Source organism: Dryobates pubescens, chromosome 1 (assembly GCF_014839835.1).
Source record: "Dryobates pubescens isolate bDryPub1 chromosome 1, bDryPub1.pri, whole genome shotgun sequence".
In the NCBI taxonomy this organism is placed as follows: Eukaryota; Metazoa; Chordata; class Aves; order Piciformes; family Picidae; genus Dryobates; species Dryobates pubescens.
The window spans coordinates 20687548-20707707 of NC_071612.1; the positions used below are offsets into that span (position 1 = coordinate 20687548).

Here is a 20160-nt window from a genome sequence, read left to right on the forward strand (position 1 = left end):
AATTGAGATACTCTATTTGCTATGTATTTGTCTATGCAGAGCTTGTAGAAACCAAACATGAAAAATCAAGCACTATGAAAAGACAACACAGAAAATTCCAAGTTAATTCAGAGTTGTGATCTTAAAGGCAAGGAAAGCAGAATGATTAACTGAAGAGCAGTTTTAGAAAATTACTTTCTACGATGAATAGCAATGGTCAGGGGTCCTTTATGTAACTGCCACACAAATAAAAGAACAGTTTGTACAACACTGCCTTGAACAAAAGCTGGGTGGCTAGTACTTACTCTGCTGTTTGTAGAAGTCTTCTGCTACAAGTGAACTCAATGACAGCACGAACTTCCTCTTATGAGAATAGAGTATCTCTTACAATGGAAAGTTTGAACTAACAGCTTTTTGTTTGGTCTGGATCTAATTAATAGCAAGCCCAAGATTTTGGATCCTAGTGACTAAAATTTTATGGTCAAATGACAATTTGCCAAAATGGAATGCAGCACAAATGCCTGAAGTTTGACTGTGAGTCACTGATTTACATTCTTCAAGAACAACAGACTTGGGAAGAAAACAGCAGGGGAAAACTGTAATTTGTAGGAAACCATTTTTTTATTTGAATACAAGTAAACATACAAACATTTGGTTTCCACCTGAATAAATAACCTAGCCAACTAATTTAAGAACATAAACCACAGTTTGCTAGAGTTTCTACATGGCAAAATAAAAGCCTTTAAACCACAGCCAGGAAGCCAAATTCTTTTATTCACAAGTAGTATTTATTTCTGCATTACGCAAACTCTTTAGCCTTGATATCAGTGAGCCTTGACATCTTTTCCTACTACTACAGGAGTCAAATAACTCCTTTGTCCAGGAAGCAGGCAGTGCCAGCAGAATTTTTAACTGACACTTGTCATTGGTTACAGTTTCTAGTGCCAGCATTAATGGGAAAAACATGACAGGCACTGGGACTTGTTATTTTATGTGGGGACCTTTGTTCTGACTGCTATTATTTCCTGCTTATTTCTATGTAGATAACAAAACATCATAGCTCTTTTGTTGTGACCACTTACCTCTCGCACGATCTGTCATACTTACATTTTGCTCAATTAAATATGAACAATAAATAAGATTTTTAAAAATTCACAGTGAAGGACTGCAAATTCAGAAAATAACATAGAGAAGTACAAGGGACATCAGAAGGAAACAAAAGCACTATGGTTAGGTTTCCAGAGAAGCGCTCTCAGTGATAAAATCTTACCTGCATCTGAGGCAATTCCTTCAGGCAAGAAACAAACCAACCTGTGACTTGCACTGGCATTAATACAAACATTAATTCTGTAAATCAGGATCCTCTCTTTACTGTACATTGAGTTTACATTGATGATGGATTAATTCCCAGTGTAGTCAATAGCCATTCTTTACGGACTTGACAACACAGATGATAAAAAAAACTTTTAAGATATTAAACCAAGAACATACAGCCATTTAGCAGACAACTGAAGAGGTCTGAAGCATTATTGCTGCACATGCGTAATACTGCTATTAGGCTAGAGATAACTTTCTTCTTATTTGAGCTGCAAAACAGACATCTGCTCCTGTCTTCAACGAAAATGCAGATAGCAGTCTTTCACTAAGTTGGGCCCTCAACACTGTAGCTAAGAAAAGAGTTCCAGCTACTTCAAGTAGATCAAGAGAAGCTATTCATCTTCAACATTCATATTCAATACTAATCTTTGCAAAGACAGACTTTTAATATACAAACTACACATTTTCTACCTTCAGACACTCTTTACACTGCTTCCCCAAAAACTATCCATCACAGAAAAGATGTATAAAGCTTGAAATACTCCTTCCCTGTGACTCAGCATGTAGCGAACCTGTCAATGACTACATTCTTTCACAGAGTAAAACCATTCTCTGTATTTTTACCGCCAAATCTGAAAGTGCAACTGCCACAAATTATTCCGTTTGTTTAATTACAATTGAAACACAGGAAGGGAGAGATCTACCAGAACCATCATAAACCGAGCTCTGTAACTCATGCTATTCTTAAAGCCATTTTTAAGAGAGCTATTGCTATATATTGAGACAAGTGTGATGAAGCCCTTGATTCCTGTGAATACAGTGCAAATTTTCAACTTACTGTCATATTTAAAGGTGATATTGAATAGTCCATTGCTCTTGGTGACTGATGACAGCCCCTGTGGAGACATATCAAGAAAATAATGTGAACAAGTCAAGGTACTTTGAACTTATGTAGATTTTTATTTTGTAAATAGGTTGTTGGAGGATGTTACAACTCATGATCTTTTCCCTTTCTGTTTGGGCACACCATCCATCAGTCTCAACACAGACAATGCAAAGCAGACTGTGTACACCTGCACGCACTCATTTGTCATCAGTTTTCCAAATGTAAGGCTCAAAAAAAGTGAAAACAAAGAGAAATTAAAGTCTGGATATAGTATTTGCATCAAGACATGGAATTGTGACTTAAATAGTATGACTTGCCCAGTGGACATGAATCACGGAAGCATATTTTTGGAGGAAAGTTATGAGATATTCTGAACTTCCACCATTTAGATTAATCATGTCCATACAAAAAACACAGCTTCAATCAAGGTTTAATGACAAATCAAGTTGTGTACTCCAGGGTAAACACAATGCAAGAGAAGGGAGAAATTCAGCCTGAATCAACTGAGTCATTTGAAGAGTATCAAAAGTTCAAACACAGAGAAGGAATGTCACTGCTAAGCACTGTGGTCATAGCAATTTAGCTCTATTTTCTTGATGAAGGTAATTTTCAGGAAAGAAATTAAAGGTAGGAGCAAAACAGTGGAACAACTGATTAAAGAGCACTCATCACCTCCTAGACACTACTCATCTCATTAACAGGTGCCTCAAGGACTCTACATAAATCTATTTGTGAATTGGGCAAGCTAACCCACCTAATGTTCAGCACACTTGGAATTCACCTATAGTAAGTCACCTTTTTCATAGCCCTAATAATATTCAGTACTCACAAGAGCTACCCAAAACTCAAAGCTTAACGTAAGGTGAGGTACAATAAGCCAGTACACAAAACCTACAGCCTGGTTGAATTCTATATAGGAGGGACTCTTACTACTGAGACAGTATCAGTGTACAGTGTCTACACATGTGCCAACATCTACCCCTCTTTAAAATATTTTTTACACATTTATATCTAATTTATGTATCTGTGCCAACAACCAACAAAACCCACTACCCATTTACATGGAATTATATCTAAGTTTACAGCTGAAATGTAAAGGACAGAGCTTAATAGTATAAAAGGACTCCCAACAGTCATTATATGTTGTCACAGTCAGGTGTAAATGTTCACTGTGTCTCATTTAACTTACTACAGTAAAACAAAGACATAATGTGTTTGATATGAAATATGCAAATTTAAAAAACCAAACCCAAAAATAACTATTGAGGTATTATAAATAAAGGCAGATAAACCATCAAATTAATTGTTACCCATCTTCATGTCCTACAGCTGAAGCTTTAAGACCAAGGCCCACATAAAATTAGCACAAGGGTTTGAATTCTTTACACAGGATCTTTTCTATTCCATGTTTTTAAAATATACATAATATAGAAAGGCTTTTAACTGCATCTTTAATTGCATTACTACTGAAATTATGACATCACAAAATACATAACAATAGAAGTATTAATCAGTAATACCACAGTCATTAACAAAGTAGATGCAAAAAGTGAAGACAACGTAAGACAAACTCAGCTGAACTTAAGCAGCACTTGATACTCACTAGTTGTAAAACTTTGCTCCCAAGTGTATAAAAGATGCAAACAGGCTGCAGTAACTTGGGAGAGAATCAGGGTCAGCTTAGAGAGTTGAACTGGGTAATAGTCATATGAGTTGTAAGTAAAAACATACAAGCTAGTCAGACAATCTGGTCACATTAAACTTTGATATTAATCCTCCAAGTACTTCCTGCTGTAAGTTTAAAAAATATATTCTTCCAGGTAGCATTCCCAGGTATTTAAGCCATAAAGGAATTGTGATATTTAAATTGCTTATAGCTAAGACAAGTTGTTTAGAGCATCTTACTTGAAACTACCAATACTGATGGTATGGCCTTAGGGCTCTACATTCTCAGTTAATTAACCATCAACATTTGTTGAATTTACATGCAGCTTTTCTTTTACTCTGAACTCCACTAGAAAGCAAGTCTCCGTTGCCTGCAGCCTTGTCTATAAAATCCCTTTGGTCCACACACTTCCACACTGTGTGAAATGTGGAAGACACAGAAGACACAGAAAAGAAAACAGCCAAAACATTTTCATCAAGAATTATAGACCACTGATCTTTTAACAGATAATCAAAATTGAAATGCTCCCAGATGAAATTACAAATACTCTTATTTGTCACAAAAAAAAAAAAAAAAAAAAAAAGGAGGGTGGGCTGGGTGTTACCCATAACAACATGACATCTCACATAGTTCAAGCTCTAACCACATATGCTATGAGCTCTGGAGACATTAAAAAATCGCCTGGATGCATTCCTGTGCGAGCTGGTATATGCGATCCTGCTCTGGCAGGGCAGTTGGACTAGATGATCTTTTGAGGTCCCTTCCAGCCCCTAACATTCTGTGATTCTGTGAAAACATAATAAACTAAGATCCAAATCTTTCATCTATATTGGGCAAGCAAGCCACAAAGAATTTCATTTAATGTATCACATATCTGAAATCAATGTTGGAGCAGTTCCTCAACCCACATTAACAACTTGGACAGTTAGGACTCTATGATACCTTAAATCAGCGCAGTTCTGAATAACAGTAATACACAATCTCCTGAAGAACAGGAGGTTCTTCACTTGGATGTTCGAGGCATATGCAGGTATTTAATTGGCTTTAAATATTCATCTTTCAACACTGTATGAATACATGCCAAAGCCTCTTACATGAAGTTAACATGCACTTTTGTTTACAGCCTGTATTTTTGTTTCTTTTTCCTAATACCTTCGCTTCATTTATTGTAACAAATTACTAATGAAATGCAGCTATGACAACTCTTTCAAACCATTACTATGTCAGAGATGAACAAAGTTAGGATTAATTTCCAGAAATGAAGCTTATATGAAATTTTAACCACAGGAACAAATTGAGCCTCCAAGAAGAGTTAAATTTAACCAATGTCTGCCCTCTGAGGCATAAATTAAATACAACAGAAAGATTAAAAAAAAAAATCTGCTCAATTTTTATTGTTGCATTTTTTCCTTCCTCCTTTTAATCTAGAAGATAAAACGTTTCATATTTGAAAGTAACCTCTATTTTTTTGTATTTAACAATTCCTGCCAAAGAGGGCACTGGTCATTGCGGAGCTGTCCTATAAATAACCATTTTTACAACTAATATTGAAATACGCTCCAACATTCAGCATCTGTTAGGCAAACACTCATTCAATAAAGGCAATGCACATGAATAGGCACTTTAACATCAATACTAGGAAACAGAGATAGATGCTAGCACTAATTACAGAGATCTGGTAAAGGAGGTAGGAAATCACTACCCCTCAAGCATAGCCTTGTGCACCAGACCAAAACAGTAATCACGATTCATCTTTCGTATGTTGTTAATCAACGCACACATGGTCCTAATTTCATGCTCCCAGGAGGCAAACTGACAGGACGATTGTTTTTAAACTCTAACATCAAGACGAATAATCAATGTTTATCATACTCATTGCTCAGTAAACTAAAAGCTTTCTATTTGATGTCTGCTCTTTCATTTTAAAGCTTTCTTGATGCTTTTAACCAAGTTAATATATTTTTTTATTTCTATAGTAATCAGTAGAAAGATTAATCACCTGCACTATTGATCAGCCTGCATTTTGGATTGCTTCATACAGAACAGAACAAAATACATGCTAGTATTTGCTGAGTAAGTTGTGTGCAGGATGAATTCTAAACCCTGGGTAGGTGGGTTCGTACTGTTATGATTACATCCTTTGTGTAACTGACAACTTCAACCATACATTTTGTTCCAATTTGCCTTTATACACACAGGTACATATTCCTGTTTTGTATGCACAAATCATGTGAAATTAACTTTTTTTTTTTAAGTTCTAGCAAGACTGGAGAAGTAAGTTTTAATAAAAGTGAATTCAAGGAGCAATAGGCTCCTTTGTGCCTGTTTCACATTTGAAGCAGGGACCCAGAATCTTCAAAACACTTGTTTAAACTTCTTCTAATAAATGGGCATGTTTTATGTTTCTTCTTATGTGAAGAATCTAAAGACTGACAAGAAATTACCAGATTTTGGTTTACTCATTATTGTTTTTTACTGTTTCACTGCCTCATCTTTACAGCCACTACACACAAGTTCAGCCACAGAGGAGCTGAATGTGCCCTCAGCCTAAGATATGAAAGGTAAAGCACTGTTTTTACTTCATTATAAACTATGCATTGTGGGAGAAAGAAAACCATTTCTGAGCATGAAGGAACTTCATGATCAATCCAACCCTTCATTATCCTCTTGTTAGATAAGTTAGGTAGATGCTTGGTTCTTCCCTAACACATCCTTGTCAAGAACAGCCTGTCATGTTCAAGGATCCAAATTTTTCTTCCATGTTACTGATGAAGATGCAGTGGTCAGTCTCTAGGTCTTGGCATACTGCTTGTACACATCTGTCCCTTTCAGACAGAGTGTTATGTTGACTGGTAGATCAGTTAGGCCCTTCCTCTGAACTGGAAGATTCATGTGAATATATACAATGTTTTGACTTTCTCAGTGCAACTCAGCCTTCCAGGGAGTAGCTATGTGCTGACCTAAGTATAATTGTGCCTGCCTTTCTTTTGTTTAGCATTGTCAGGTATATTCACATTTAGCATATTCCTTCTCCATCTTCCAGATTTTTTTGCTCCAGTTTAAACCCTGTGACTGGGAATGAACATTATGAAGCATCCATGCTAGCCTTTTTTAAAAAGGGTGCTAAATCAAGAGTCAAAACTCTAATGAATAAAAAATACAAATCCAGGAATATAGAGGTGGCCCAGATGCTGTGAGCTACAACCAAGATACAGGGCAAAGAAAAAAAACCACCCAAATTAGTAACAAAACAAACCAACCCCCACAAAGCCTGCTTTACATAAAAATCTTGGTAACAAACTTTTCTTTTAAGATTAGCGCTTTTTTGCTCCCCTAAATCAAAATAAGGAACTCCTACTTCATTTGTGCAAGAATTGTCCTGACTTTTTGTGATCATTAAATATCTCATTTTCCACAAAATCAAGACATTATCCATGGTTTTATGTCTGACTTCACACACTGGTACTGAACAAGTTCTGCTGCTATTTCAACTAGATACAGTTTTCTCAAGTTCTTCCTATCATGAAAGGATATTGAACTCAACAGCTGTTGACTTAAATCCTGTCAGAAGATAAGGTGGGCCCTAAACCTACACACTTATATGTCAGCTAGCTTCATGGGGGTCTTTACAGATTTTTGGGGTGAAACATGCTGATTGAAAGTCACTAATTGCAGTGTAGCCTATCTTAAAACAAAGCAAAGCAAACAAAACCCACCCCCCGTAGAAACGCCCTTTCACATGCCTCATTCCCAGCTCTTTTAGTTTCTCTTTAAAAAGGCAGTGTGGAAGGCTACCTTTCCTTACCTATCAGATTAATGTGTAAAAAAATCATTGTAAGGAAGCTGTATTTACAGCTTGACTCTTCAGTTCACAACCTGGCTCCATACAGCTGTTCACTGAATGTATGTCAGCTCGTTTACTTAAAGGAACAGACAGTTCTTAAAGCCACAATTTAACAACAATAGAAGCAAAGTCTAATCTATACTGTTTGCTGCCTACCGTGAAAATCTTAAATCTCTGAGTCAAGCCCAGGAACTCAATGCAGCAAAGGATCACAGAAAAAGAGTACCACCTCTTCCTTCTCTCAAGCAACTTGGAAGTTTGCCTAAGAGGTTTTCTATAGTTTGCTGCATCACACTTCATTTTTCCCAACTTTGTTGTGTGACTAATGTTTGTTAAACTGAAAGCTTTCTAAAAATACAACAAAAACTAAACCAAACAAAAAAATGTCCCCAGAAAATCAACAGAAGAAATGTATTCCAACAGTGCACATTTCCCACAAGCATTGTTGAAATGTGCTGGTCTCAGGATATTTGGACAAAAGCCAAAAGTCTGCAGTTAAATCGTCATTCCCTTAACTGTGGGATATGACCCCTGGCAGGAGAGCTGAGAGAAAAGATGAGGTGTTTGGGAAAGGGAGGGGGAGAAAAAGCAATGCCAAGACAGGTGCACAAATGGTGACTGTGACTGGAAAGGAAGGGAAGTGAAAATGGTAAAGTTGTTTTTAGAAGGACCCAGCACATACTAGCTTGAGAATCACTGAATTGTACTATAAACAACAAATAGATAGAATAATTCACATCTGAAATAATGAAGGATAAATTAATGAAGCCTGTCATGCATGATTACTGCTTAACATAAACCACAGCAATATTGTAAAATTAACAAGATACCTAATTGTTCTACTTACAGAATATATTTCTTATTATGGTGGGAAATTATTCGCAACCTCAATTAACCTGTCTGAAGACTTGTCTTAGCCTGCCACACTTAGAACAACTGCATAAGCAATGAATTTTTGCTTATGTCCAAACACTTCTAATCTAACTTGTCTAGGAAACAGCTAAACAATGTATTTCCATTCATTTGACTGTCCACCTGATGTGCAAACATGCAGAGCCACAAGCCGGGAGGCAGAGTTTTGGTCTCCCAAAGGCGTTCAAAGGCAGTTAGAAGACAATCAACGAAAAATTTTATGTGGTGACTGAAGTAGGAGAGAAACTGATACATATTATTTATATTCATAGGGATCTAACACATGGGTATGGTCATCCATTTCTTTTGCTTATCATATTAAGAAAGTATGTGGCTTTCAGAGGAGAGATCACCTGGGAAAAAAGAAAGCAAAGATAAACAATACCTCAGAGCTACAAGCATTATTTTTCAGTATTTTATGCACATATTGATTTAAGAGAAGCAGCAAACCTTGGTATTTTGAAGATAGCCAGATCCAAAAAGAAATTATTTTCCTTTAAATCTGAATACATGCAATAGCACATGGAGAATAACTAAAGGAATTTATTTCCAGAATCATAAATGGCTCACATTCTGCTGCCAGGTTCCTACCTTTCAAACTGAAAATTCCTAACACCAGCTCTTTGTTTGATCCCAGGTTCCATCCAAAGAAATAGAAAATCTGTAAAAGCAACTAAGAGTGACTTTGTAGGTTCAGTTTTAAGCCTCCGCCAGAACCCAAATCACAATTACGACTATTTCAGAGTGGGGCTTTTTGTCTCTTCGCTTTTCAAATCCAATGTCAAAGCGCATACACAAAATCCCTAACAACTCTGAGGGGAACTGGGTTAACTGCTTTATTCATAACAATCCTAGCTAAAAAATTCTAATCTGAAATCTACTGCATTGTTGGTGATAACCGTTGCAAGCAAAGTCAGAGCAAGCAGACAGCAGATGCTCCATTTGCACCACAGGATGAGTTTATCCAACTTCTAACTTCTGAAAACGTTAAGAACAGCTGCTTGCAAGAAAATCTTTAAAGTAGAACATCACATACAGGCTGGAGTGTGAAAAATTTTACATAGCACATGTATTTTGTGTCTATTCACATGATGCCTTCCCTCAGTCCTGCTCCTTCTCCTGCATTATTTGAAAGTCACTGAAATTCTTTAAAAGCTTTGCGGCTGTAAAATATGAGAGATACATTCTTTAAAACTTCATTTTAATTTTTCCTTACATGAATGAAACATACAGGCACAACTAGGGAAAGTATTATACATATATACACACACCAACACTTTATTTTTTCCCCACAGGAGCTCATGACTGTAAAGAAAACTAACGCAAATTGGTTTTGTTGGACCAATATAAACAGACCTAAGTTTTGGTCTCCACTTTACTGATCAGAGTGCCACAGAACTCATAAAACTTTTAAAGTAGACAGGATTTGGGATTGTTCCATCTTAATCCCTCCCTTTGAAGTAATGCAATTATTTTGGACATAAAAACCTGTTCTCAGGGATTTAAAAACACACAACTGTACTCATCTATAAGATCCTAAAACTGAGAATTCATAAGCAATATGGTTCAATTCCAAGAACAATCAATTATTTGCTTGCCAAATTCTCATGTACCAGTTTCAAACAAACTTTCACCACTCCCCCAGCAGTATTTTTTATTTCTCACACAAATCTTGGTTTTGCAGGAGATGAAGTAAAGAACCAACTTTCTTTAAAATGACACACGCATCTATTTCCAAAGGTATCATCCTTGTGAGCTACATAACTTAAAATTGCCTCGAAGATAAGAAGCTAGGACTTCAAATGCTATAGGCATCTACTCAGTAGCAAGACAAATTTACCTTCTGCATTGAGTTCAAAGTCTTGAGGGACATAACACACCAAGAAGCACCACATTTATTCCATATACAGCCATGTTATACAATCCTCCCCATCAAAAGTGAGAAGCAGACTGCTATAGTTTCAGAACAGACTGTCTTAATGACTGTATCAGACTTTTTTAACATGGATGAGGAAAAAACCCAAACCACTGAAAATGAAGGGACCATTATGTCAAACACAATGACTAACAATACTTTTTGGCTAGAAGTAAAAGTTCTTGTACATCAACTACGCTAATAAAATTAATTGCCTTCCCCTATTTATCTGCTCCTAGGAAGCAATCAACTATTCCTCCCTTTCTTCCTTTCACAAAGTTAATGGACAAGCTGCATAAGCTGGCTTCCTGCAGAGCTAGAAACAAGTCTCTGTTATGCTGCCTTTCCTTCTAACCATGTTAAAGGTACGGGCTTTGGTTCTCTCACTGATATGCCTTGTTACTCCCACCTCCCCAACACAAGCATGCAGAGATTCTTACTGCTGAACTTGGTGCTTTTAACAAATAGATGTCTGTTAGAGCCTCCATCTAGTCCTGTTTCACAGAGATGAAAACTACTCCCATAGCTTAAGTAGTAATAGAACCAGCAATGAGGATTAGAAGTTCCAGTGCTTACTATGTACTGATGACCCACATGGTTGAACTTCAGATACATTTGATGGCTGAAGATTTAAAGCTTCAGCTGCCAGGGAATTTATACACTTCTGGTTACCCTCTGTGGAGCACAGCCATCAAGTCTGCAGCCAAAAAGCCTCCATTTGGAATGTGTCAGAAATCTATATACACAAAGCTGCACAAACACTTTTGGTCCACCTGAAGGATACTTGGAAGAAAAAGAAGTCTCCAACTACACCAGCATCTCTCTGCAAGCAAACTGGAGCTTCCCCACTTACAGCTACTTAAGCAGAAAAGGCTCCAACAAACGGTAATTATCTCCAAGAATCTAAACACAACACAATAAAACTGTCCAAAACACAGTTTTCTGAGGATATATTCTTGAGAATGTTTCTGATAACTGCCAGTCTTGAAGAAAGTTTACCTCAGAATTCACCTGGTCATCACGGCTGACTTTATTCTCCTCACATTTTAATCTTTACCTCTGCAAATCCATCTGTTTTGTCCCTAACTGTGCTATTGAACCATCTCACATTACACAGAGTAGTTTCTGCCATCGAGATTGAGTTTTTTCACAATCAAAAAAAAGGATGAAGAAAAGACAGAACATATTCAAATATTCCTGCATGCCCACCTCTCTTCAGTACTTGGATTTGAAAAGCGAGAGGTATTGCTACATCTTACTGCTGGGGAGGGAGAAAAAGAAAATGTAAAAAAAAAAAAAAATCAAAGAAATGTATGTGTTTTAAGTGCATCTGCACTGGCAAACTCTTTAGGCATTATGTGCTATCATGTGTCATGAGGTTTTTAACTACTGAAAAAAGAAACCTAAATACACTTCTTTTTTTTTTTTTTTTAAATAGATTTAATGTTTGAAATGGTATTGAAACTCCAGTCTGACTCCATTCAGTTTCCACTAATAAAAGTCACATCCTATGGATATCACACTTTATAATACACTTGAACAGGTAAAACAGTTTAAGAGATGCAATTTTCCTATGTATTTCACGTTAAGTGCTTTTGAAAGGATGCCAAAGCAAAGATTACTCCTTCTAGCTGTACAGTACCTGGCTAGTTCATAACTGCCTTTTTCATCCTAATTAATGCACTACTTGTCAATAAACATGGTATCTGCTAAACACTGACACAACTTGCCATCCCAATTAGCTTGAGCTTTAAATTAATTCATTGGTGCTATCTTCTGCAGTATTTTCATTCTAAATCTTTTCAATGAAGGATTGCTGTTACCAAGCTCCTAGAATGTTTTTTTTTTTTTTAGTCAAAGCATCTTTGTTTTAAATTACATATTTCCAAACTCACTAGTACACAGTAATAGGAAACCACACCTTGGGGCAAATAACAGAAACTCTAAAATCAAATGCCTGATGTACAAATGCAGGCTTGGCATATGGGTTTACTCTCTCATGGCCTACTCTGACAAGATGCAGGAATGGTCCGAAGTGTGTTTAGCCTCAGGAAAAATGCCATTGCTGTGCTTGTCTAAAGAATTTCCTCTGGTTTCCACACAAGCTGCACCAGTAATGTCCAGACTCACAGCACACTAAGTTGCCAGAAGAGGAAAGAATCTGAAGAGAGGGTATCCTAAACTGTCATGTTACCCATCTCTCTAAAATTGCCAGAAATAAGGAGAAATACATGTTGGGACACTGTATCAAACAGGTAAGCCGTTCATAAGGAAAAAAACAACAAACCAACAAACCAGCAAACTTCTTGTCTTATATAGCATTTCTACTGTAGAAAAGCCCAAGAGGTGAAGCCAGGGTAGGTGCCAGAATGCAAAAGGTTGTAACTGATTGCCACCATGGCATATTTTATAATGTCTAGTCACAGACCAGCATGTCCCTGTGGTATTGTACATACACATAGGGAGGACGGTGACAATCACAAAGCCTTAAGATTAAAGAAAAATTCTCAATCTCAGTTTCTTTCTCACATAATTCTCTGTGAAAAGTCTTGGACATGAAGTACTAACCGTTAAAAACCAACCAAACAACACACAAGCACCATTTACACTGAATATTGCCCAGAAGAATTATTATGATTTCTCCCTGCTCAGAGACTCAGGGAAACACAAGCTCATTTCCTGCTTTATCCATACCCTATACTGACAACCTTGAGGAAGTAATTCAGTAATATTAATTTTTGTCTTAGCCTCCTATCTACAAAATGGGATAACAGTTTACTATCCTCCACTAATTTCAGATAGCCAGGTATCCATTTATAGTGTGTGCATATAGACACCATGCTCCTGTCACAATGAGATGCAGATTTCAGTTCATGTCCTTTGGTGACAGTCATGGTAACTTAACAAGTTTTACAACAAATCCATCATTTATATTTTTTTCTGTATTTAAAAGGGGAATGCTTTGTATTTACATAATTGTGGGGCTTTGACTACAACTCAGATAACCGAAATTCTCCCAACTGCCCAAGTTAGAGTACTAAATCTTAACCCTATTAAGGCTTGTTTTTCACCTTTGTAGGAAAACAAACCAGAAAAAAATCCCATACACCTAAATAACTTATTTAATATGCAGACATACAGAAGCGAAGGCTTGACCTTAAAAAAGAAAATAGATGCACAGCTCTCTGTATTGTAATTGGTGGAGCATTTGCTTGAGTTGTTTTGGTTAGTAATAATGTGCAAGGTTAAGTTATCATAATAGAATAGCCAGGGTAATTGCTGATACAAATTCGACAACTTGAAACCTAAACTATTGATGCTTAGAGAAAAAAAGCCCTCACAAAGTTAGTAGGCAAACCACTTAAGCTCACATTTACAGTGACAATAAACTGAGCTTTCTACAAAGTGATGTTCAAGACACTGAACTAAAAATCTACAAGAAACATAGTGTCAAGTCAGATAATATATAATAATCTGCTATGATTGTCGTGGAATAATTTTACAGTTGTTGGGCAGAAACCAAAAATACAGACCCCTATTTAATTTCTGCCTAATCTGATCACCTTCATGACTCCAGACCAGATCCTCAAAGCATCAGACACTCTATATTCACTCCTTACCCATGTTCTGTAAAATAACAAACAAACCCAGAATTTATTTATTTACAAATACGCCCATGTCACTTCAAATTAGACACACTCCCAGAAGGAAAGCAATCATACAAGGCTTTTCTTGTTTCCTTTTGAACATGACCATGAATTCCTTTTCCCTTCCACCTCTACACTCCCAGGCAACCAGCACCAGAACAAGGGGACACAGTCTCAAGCTGCGCCAGGGGAGGTTTAGACTCGAGGTGAGGAGAAAGTTCTTCACCGAGCGAGTCGTTCGTCATTGGGATGTGCTGCCCAGGGAGGTGGTGGAGTCACCATCCCTGGAGATGTTCAAGAGGAGATTGGACGTGGCACTTGGTGCCATGGTCTAGTCATGAGGTCTGTGGAGACAGGTTGGACTCGATGATCCTTGAGGTCTCTTCCAGCCTTTGTGATACTGTGATACACTAGACAAAGTGTAAAATATAATTAATTAGCTGAAACAAAGAACTCAAATGAAAAGTATCAGATTTAGTGTTCCCATGTTTTCCTGGGTCTCCTAGAAAAATATATCCATTTGAAATGCGTTAAATACTTTCAAATGTAGAGCTGTTCAAATACCACTTAACACATGAAGAATACAGAGAAACTCCAATCTGACTGCTTGAAGTTTCCATTAATCAAGTTACAATCCATGCATCTCACACTTCATAATACATTGGAAAAGGGGAGAGCTTTGATATAAATCCATTATGATGGGTAAACCTAATCATCACATAGGAGTTCACACTCTTGAAAACCAAGCAATTACAAAGGTCTGAGACTTTTGAAACAGTTTGGCCACTGTACAGTGAATCACCAAATTGCTGTTCACTTGACATGAAGAGATATTTATCTGAAATACATTACTATTCCTTCTGCAATGAAAAGGTTAAGGGGTCAGTACTAAAATATAGACAGTAAGAGACACTAATAAGTAGCATCTTTACATGAAATACTATAAAACAGAAATAAGTATTTGAAAAAAGATTATGTACTCTTAAATAAAATACTTGTATTACATGGATATTCACAGTGATTTTTCTGAAATCAGACACTTTCACCCTAGATCATAAGATTGAAGTGATTTGAAATGGAAATATTTCCTGTCCATTCACTGCCAGTTTCTGTTCCTAGAGTGATATAACAGATGACATCCAGTACAATAAATTCTTTTATTAACCATAAATTTGAGACTGCTTTAGGGATTTGAAGTGTTCAGTTTCATGCTGAAAAAATGTAATGTTATCCACAGACCATAAGCATATGTAACAAAAACAGAGCCACAGGTTATGCGGCTTTGATCGTGTTATGAAAAAACTTCTTCCAAACTTAAAAATACTTGAAAAAGCATTTACAATCACATTTTAACCTCTTTTTTTTAAGAGACAATCACACTAAAGGATCTTTTCCTGTAAGAAACATTCACTTCTATCAAAAAAACCTCTATACAGAAAGTCAATACCGTGAAAAAGTTTACTTCTCGCAGGCATCTTATCTGAGGAGACAGAACTGCAACATAAATTCTAAGACCTTAAGCATTTAAATACACAGACTAAAAAGTTAAGTAGAACCTGTAATCTCTCTCAAATTTTTACCTGCCTTCATTTTATCACAGTTAAACTGAATATATAAACATCAAATCCTGAGACACTGAACAGGAAGCTAAATATGATACACAACATAAATCCTTCTCAGTTTAAACCCTCAACTCTATTAATACATACAATTGCATCCTTACAGTGAATTGAGAAGTAAATCTACAACCAGCAGTTCCAATGAGAATGATAGTTTACTACAGGAATGCTACTAGGATGTGATTGTAAAGGACAAACATGGAAACAATTATTTCCTCTGCTGCAACACAACCTAACCATGCTGAGTGGGGAGAGAGAGGAAATCATACCTGTAACTACAAATCAACTTTCCACATACAAGCACGCAAATAAACTGCTGTTTATATATTGTTAACTTCTGTATAGATTCTGGGGTTTTATATATATATGTACCAAATGTAATGTGGCTATACTGAACAACAGTCACCCATATGTGTCAGCTTTGTTAGGTAATACCAACCATTTTTCTATCACTTACTCTGTGGCTTTGACTCCTACATTTGCTGCCAGAATGTAATGAAAAGAAAATTCTGTCCCTGCATCTCATTCTGTAGTGAGTTGAATGTCCCATTTTCAAACCTCTGCATGACATTTCACGGCTAGTGGTCCTTATTGAAAGGGAACCCCAAAAGTGAATGGCATGATTAGTGAATTATTCTTACAAGTGCAACTAAATGGAGAAACCTAAGCTATCTCAACCTGCATTATTCCTAACTAATGAATAAAAGATAAAGCTTTTGTTTCCATTGATGTTCTTAAGAATCACAAAATAATAACTTTTCACCTGTTATGAGTCAGGCTGAGTTAGGTGTTTGTTTTGTCTCTTTGATTCCTAATCTAACCTTTTTTTGTGGTGTAGTTAACCTACTGCTCCTGTCAGAAGGTAAACTAAGGTAGAGATGATTATTACACACAACCAACATACTTTGCTGAAAAAGGTAAACAATCAAGCAAAGCTGTAACTATTTGGGGATAAATCATGTTACTGATACTGTGAAAAGCATCTTAGCTAAATATATTATACAGCAGAAAGAACAAAACATTAGATATTCTTTTATAACAAAAGCTCAGTCTATACATCTGGCCCTTTCTTCCCCTGGGGATCTTAATACATGCCTTGTGAAGCAGCATCAGGAGGCCTCAGATAAAATTCTAATGTGGGAAGTAAAATCAAATGTCTTTATAACGGGGAATAACCCTTAAGTGTACTTCATAACTACACAAATTTGCTCATAGACACTGTACTAATAGGAGATGCTGTCTTCTAAGCAAGGTAAGAAACAGAATTACGTGAGGCCTAGTGGGTGATTCTGTAATTGTAGCGGTTACTTGCCCAAATTCCATTCACATACTATAGGCTGCGTAGTGAAGTCTCCCCCACAGGTTACAAATGAATACACTGCTCTTCATTTCCTGGCAGGAAGGGTTGTATAGCTTTACAGTGCACTCTGTATCCCAACACAGAGCTGGCTGCATTTCAACAGACGCTGAAGTGATTTCTGAAACATCATCATCTCCTTGCTTGTGAAAAACTCACTGTTTAAAAAATGTTCACACCACAAATCTTGTATCATTTAAAGTTTCATGCATGCTCTGTATACTAATGTCAAACCTTTTGATGAGATACTTTTGTAAAGCTATCTAAATTAACACACACTGACAGTGGGAATTTTAAAAGTATCAGAACAGTTACATGGAACATTGACTTAATCACAAAATTAGCTTAGGGACTTCCTGGCTCCCCTGTCCAGTCTTTGGCTCTTCCTTCATGCTGCAGCTCACCACTTCTGAACATAACGTAACTGCATAGGGAGCTTGTTTTATCCATGTCATTGAAACAGTTCCAGTTGTGGGGAAAGGACACTTTCAGTTCAAACTGTTTTAATGATGTGATTTACAACCCAATTCGCAAACAGGTGCATCAAAATTAGGTGGTGAGAGGGATGGGCAAACAGCAACACCATAGTGGGAGAAAACAATTGGGAGTGGAGATTTCACTAATGAGCTTCACTGCTAAGTCAATATAAAATGTATAAAACTACACCTTGAGCCACAGAAGAGAGCAAATCCCACAGAAAGTTAACAAGAGTTTGGTCAGAATCCCACTCTGAGCTTCTAAGGATCTGCTCACCCTTATAGGGTGAATGAAGTCTAAACGACCCATTTATACCCCTTATCTCTAAGACTTTGAGGGGAAGCCCAACACAAGCTTGAAAATTTTGCTGAAAAGGTTTGTGACTCAGCAACAAGCCCCTCCAGCACTGTATTTAAAGCTCATCCAGGCAGAGCAGTCTTTTGCACGAGTTAGTAGTTCCAACCTCCTTCCATCCTCATTTTGTTACTACTGCCTATAATCAGGGACAAGCCCAGACAGGGAGATACACTGACCCCCACAGAAACAGAGGAGGATGAAGCAGTGCACACAGGCTTACAAGGGCTTTGATACAAGTTACAGACTGGCACCTGAATAGCTCAGACAGGGAAAAGGGATGGAATTCTTCACTGTCTGGGCAGCTGTACTGGAAGTTATTCTAGTATATTTAGAGAAAAGCTATCTATCCCTCAGGGAGAGATATCCTATTTGTAAAGAGTGTTATTACTGTGTGACAAACTACGATGTAACTTACAGGGCACCACCTGACAACACGCAAGTGTGTTCCAGGACACACCTATGCAACGCTAAAGCTTAAGCCTTAGTGCCTAAGCATCAGAAATCGCCAAACCAGCAAACAGCTCTGCTTTAAGTCAGCCATGAACACCAGTATGATTCCTCACTAAGACAGCTGTCCTGCTTCTGGTACTCAGCTTATTGGCTCTGAGTTAGTCCTGCTGTCTGCAGCACTGCCCTGTGCTGAGAAACTCTCCACATAGGATGCTCCGGCACACTCTGAACTCACCTCCTAGTCTAGCAGGCAGTACTATTCCCATACCCACAAAGCAGCAGCCAGCTATAAGCCTGTTTGTCAAGAGGGCAAAGCACCCAGCTTTTGCACTGAAGCCAGTCACAGATGCTCAGTGCTAGCTAATTAAGCCACGTGAGCCATAAAAGACAAAATCCCATCAAAACAGAAGTCAGAAGTTTTGTCACTTAGTTTAAAAGGTAAAACTTCAACTCTTAAAATAAAAACCCCAAGAAACAACAGAAACAAATCCACTAAACAAACCCCTTAGTATTCTATGTCTGAAAGGAAAAGAGACTGGGGTCTTGCTTCCACAAGCAGATGACAGAGGCCTGCATATCATTTGCTTAAATCACTGTATAAAATAAAAGGATAATGTGACTATTAAAAGCCTCTAAAGCTGTAATTTTTTATGCTTTCTGATTCCAGGCCAGTCTCACCTGAAATACATACGTTTAACTGAGCAGCTGATAGCTTCTAGCTTTAACAATTTAGGTTTACTGTTTGGGCCTAAGTATTCTCATCCTATGCCTGCCCACTAGCTAAGTTAAATTCAGACACATTTTCAACCCACATTATTTAAAATATATATATATAAATTATATTATTTTTAACTAATAAAATTAAAATAATAAAAAGGGAAGCCTTACAAACCAGATTACTCTTTGGAACTTTTTCTGTAAAGAGATGAAACTCAACTATGGACATGCAAATTTCCTTTCATGAATCTTGGAATCTAACAAAACAGCCTGGTTTCATCTTGGAGTTCTACAACTTTAAAGGCTGTAGAAACAAAGAATGTTTTAATTTTCTTTTTACTTACAAACACAAAACTCAAGAAAATAAGTTTATTTTATAAAGGCGGGGTGCATTTTAAGTGACAGCATTAGGAGTCTGGAATTCCCATGGAGGACTAAGATCCTCCATTTGAAAATACAAAGCAAAATTAATTAGAAAACACAGTTTGAGTGAAAAGCATTCTTGCAAAGAGTTCTTAGAAAGAATCACCTTGAATGTGTTTGATGCAGAGGACACGCCATAACTTTTCTTCACACAAAAGCAGTCATCAACAGAGCACAACCAGATGTTGAGTTTTCTTTTCTTAGTTTCTGTAAACCTCTGTGACCTTCCTCAAATTAAAAAAGGGAACAGCATTTTTAAAGCCACAGGAGCTATCATTAGTGAAGCATTCTACGGATTTTCATTAATTCATAGCCAGCCAACCAGGAATTTTCCCACAGCCGTATACAAAAAAAGTCAGAGAAGTCACTGATTGCTTGGTTGGATTTGAATGTGGTCAGAAGTAAGATCAGAAATATCTAGTCCCTCCCACTGATATAAGAGTGAAGAACATTGGGAAGGTCAGAAATTAAAATCCTAGTCTGCCCACCAACCACGAGAGAAATTCAGCATTGCCATACTGCCACAGAAATGGTTATTATGTAAGATTTTCTGACATAAAAGAATCATGTCGATAGATCAATAGAAATCAATTA

The 20160-nt window shown here is 37.0% G+C and overlaps 1 protein-coding gene across 1 annotated transcript in view; it reads right to left on the reverse strand.

Moving 5' to 3' along the window:
* Positions 1-20160, reverse strand: part of IL17RD (interleukin 17 receptor D) — a 45799-nt gene that overhangs the window by 16432 nt on the left and 9207 nt on the right. Inside the window, exon 2 of the mRNA XM_054162286.1 lies at positions 2135-2192. The gene's annotated coding sequence lies outside the window, so the exon portion shown is untranslated. The remainder of the gene's footprint in view (positions 1-2134; positions 2193-20160) is intronic.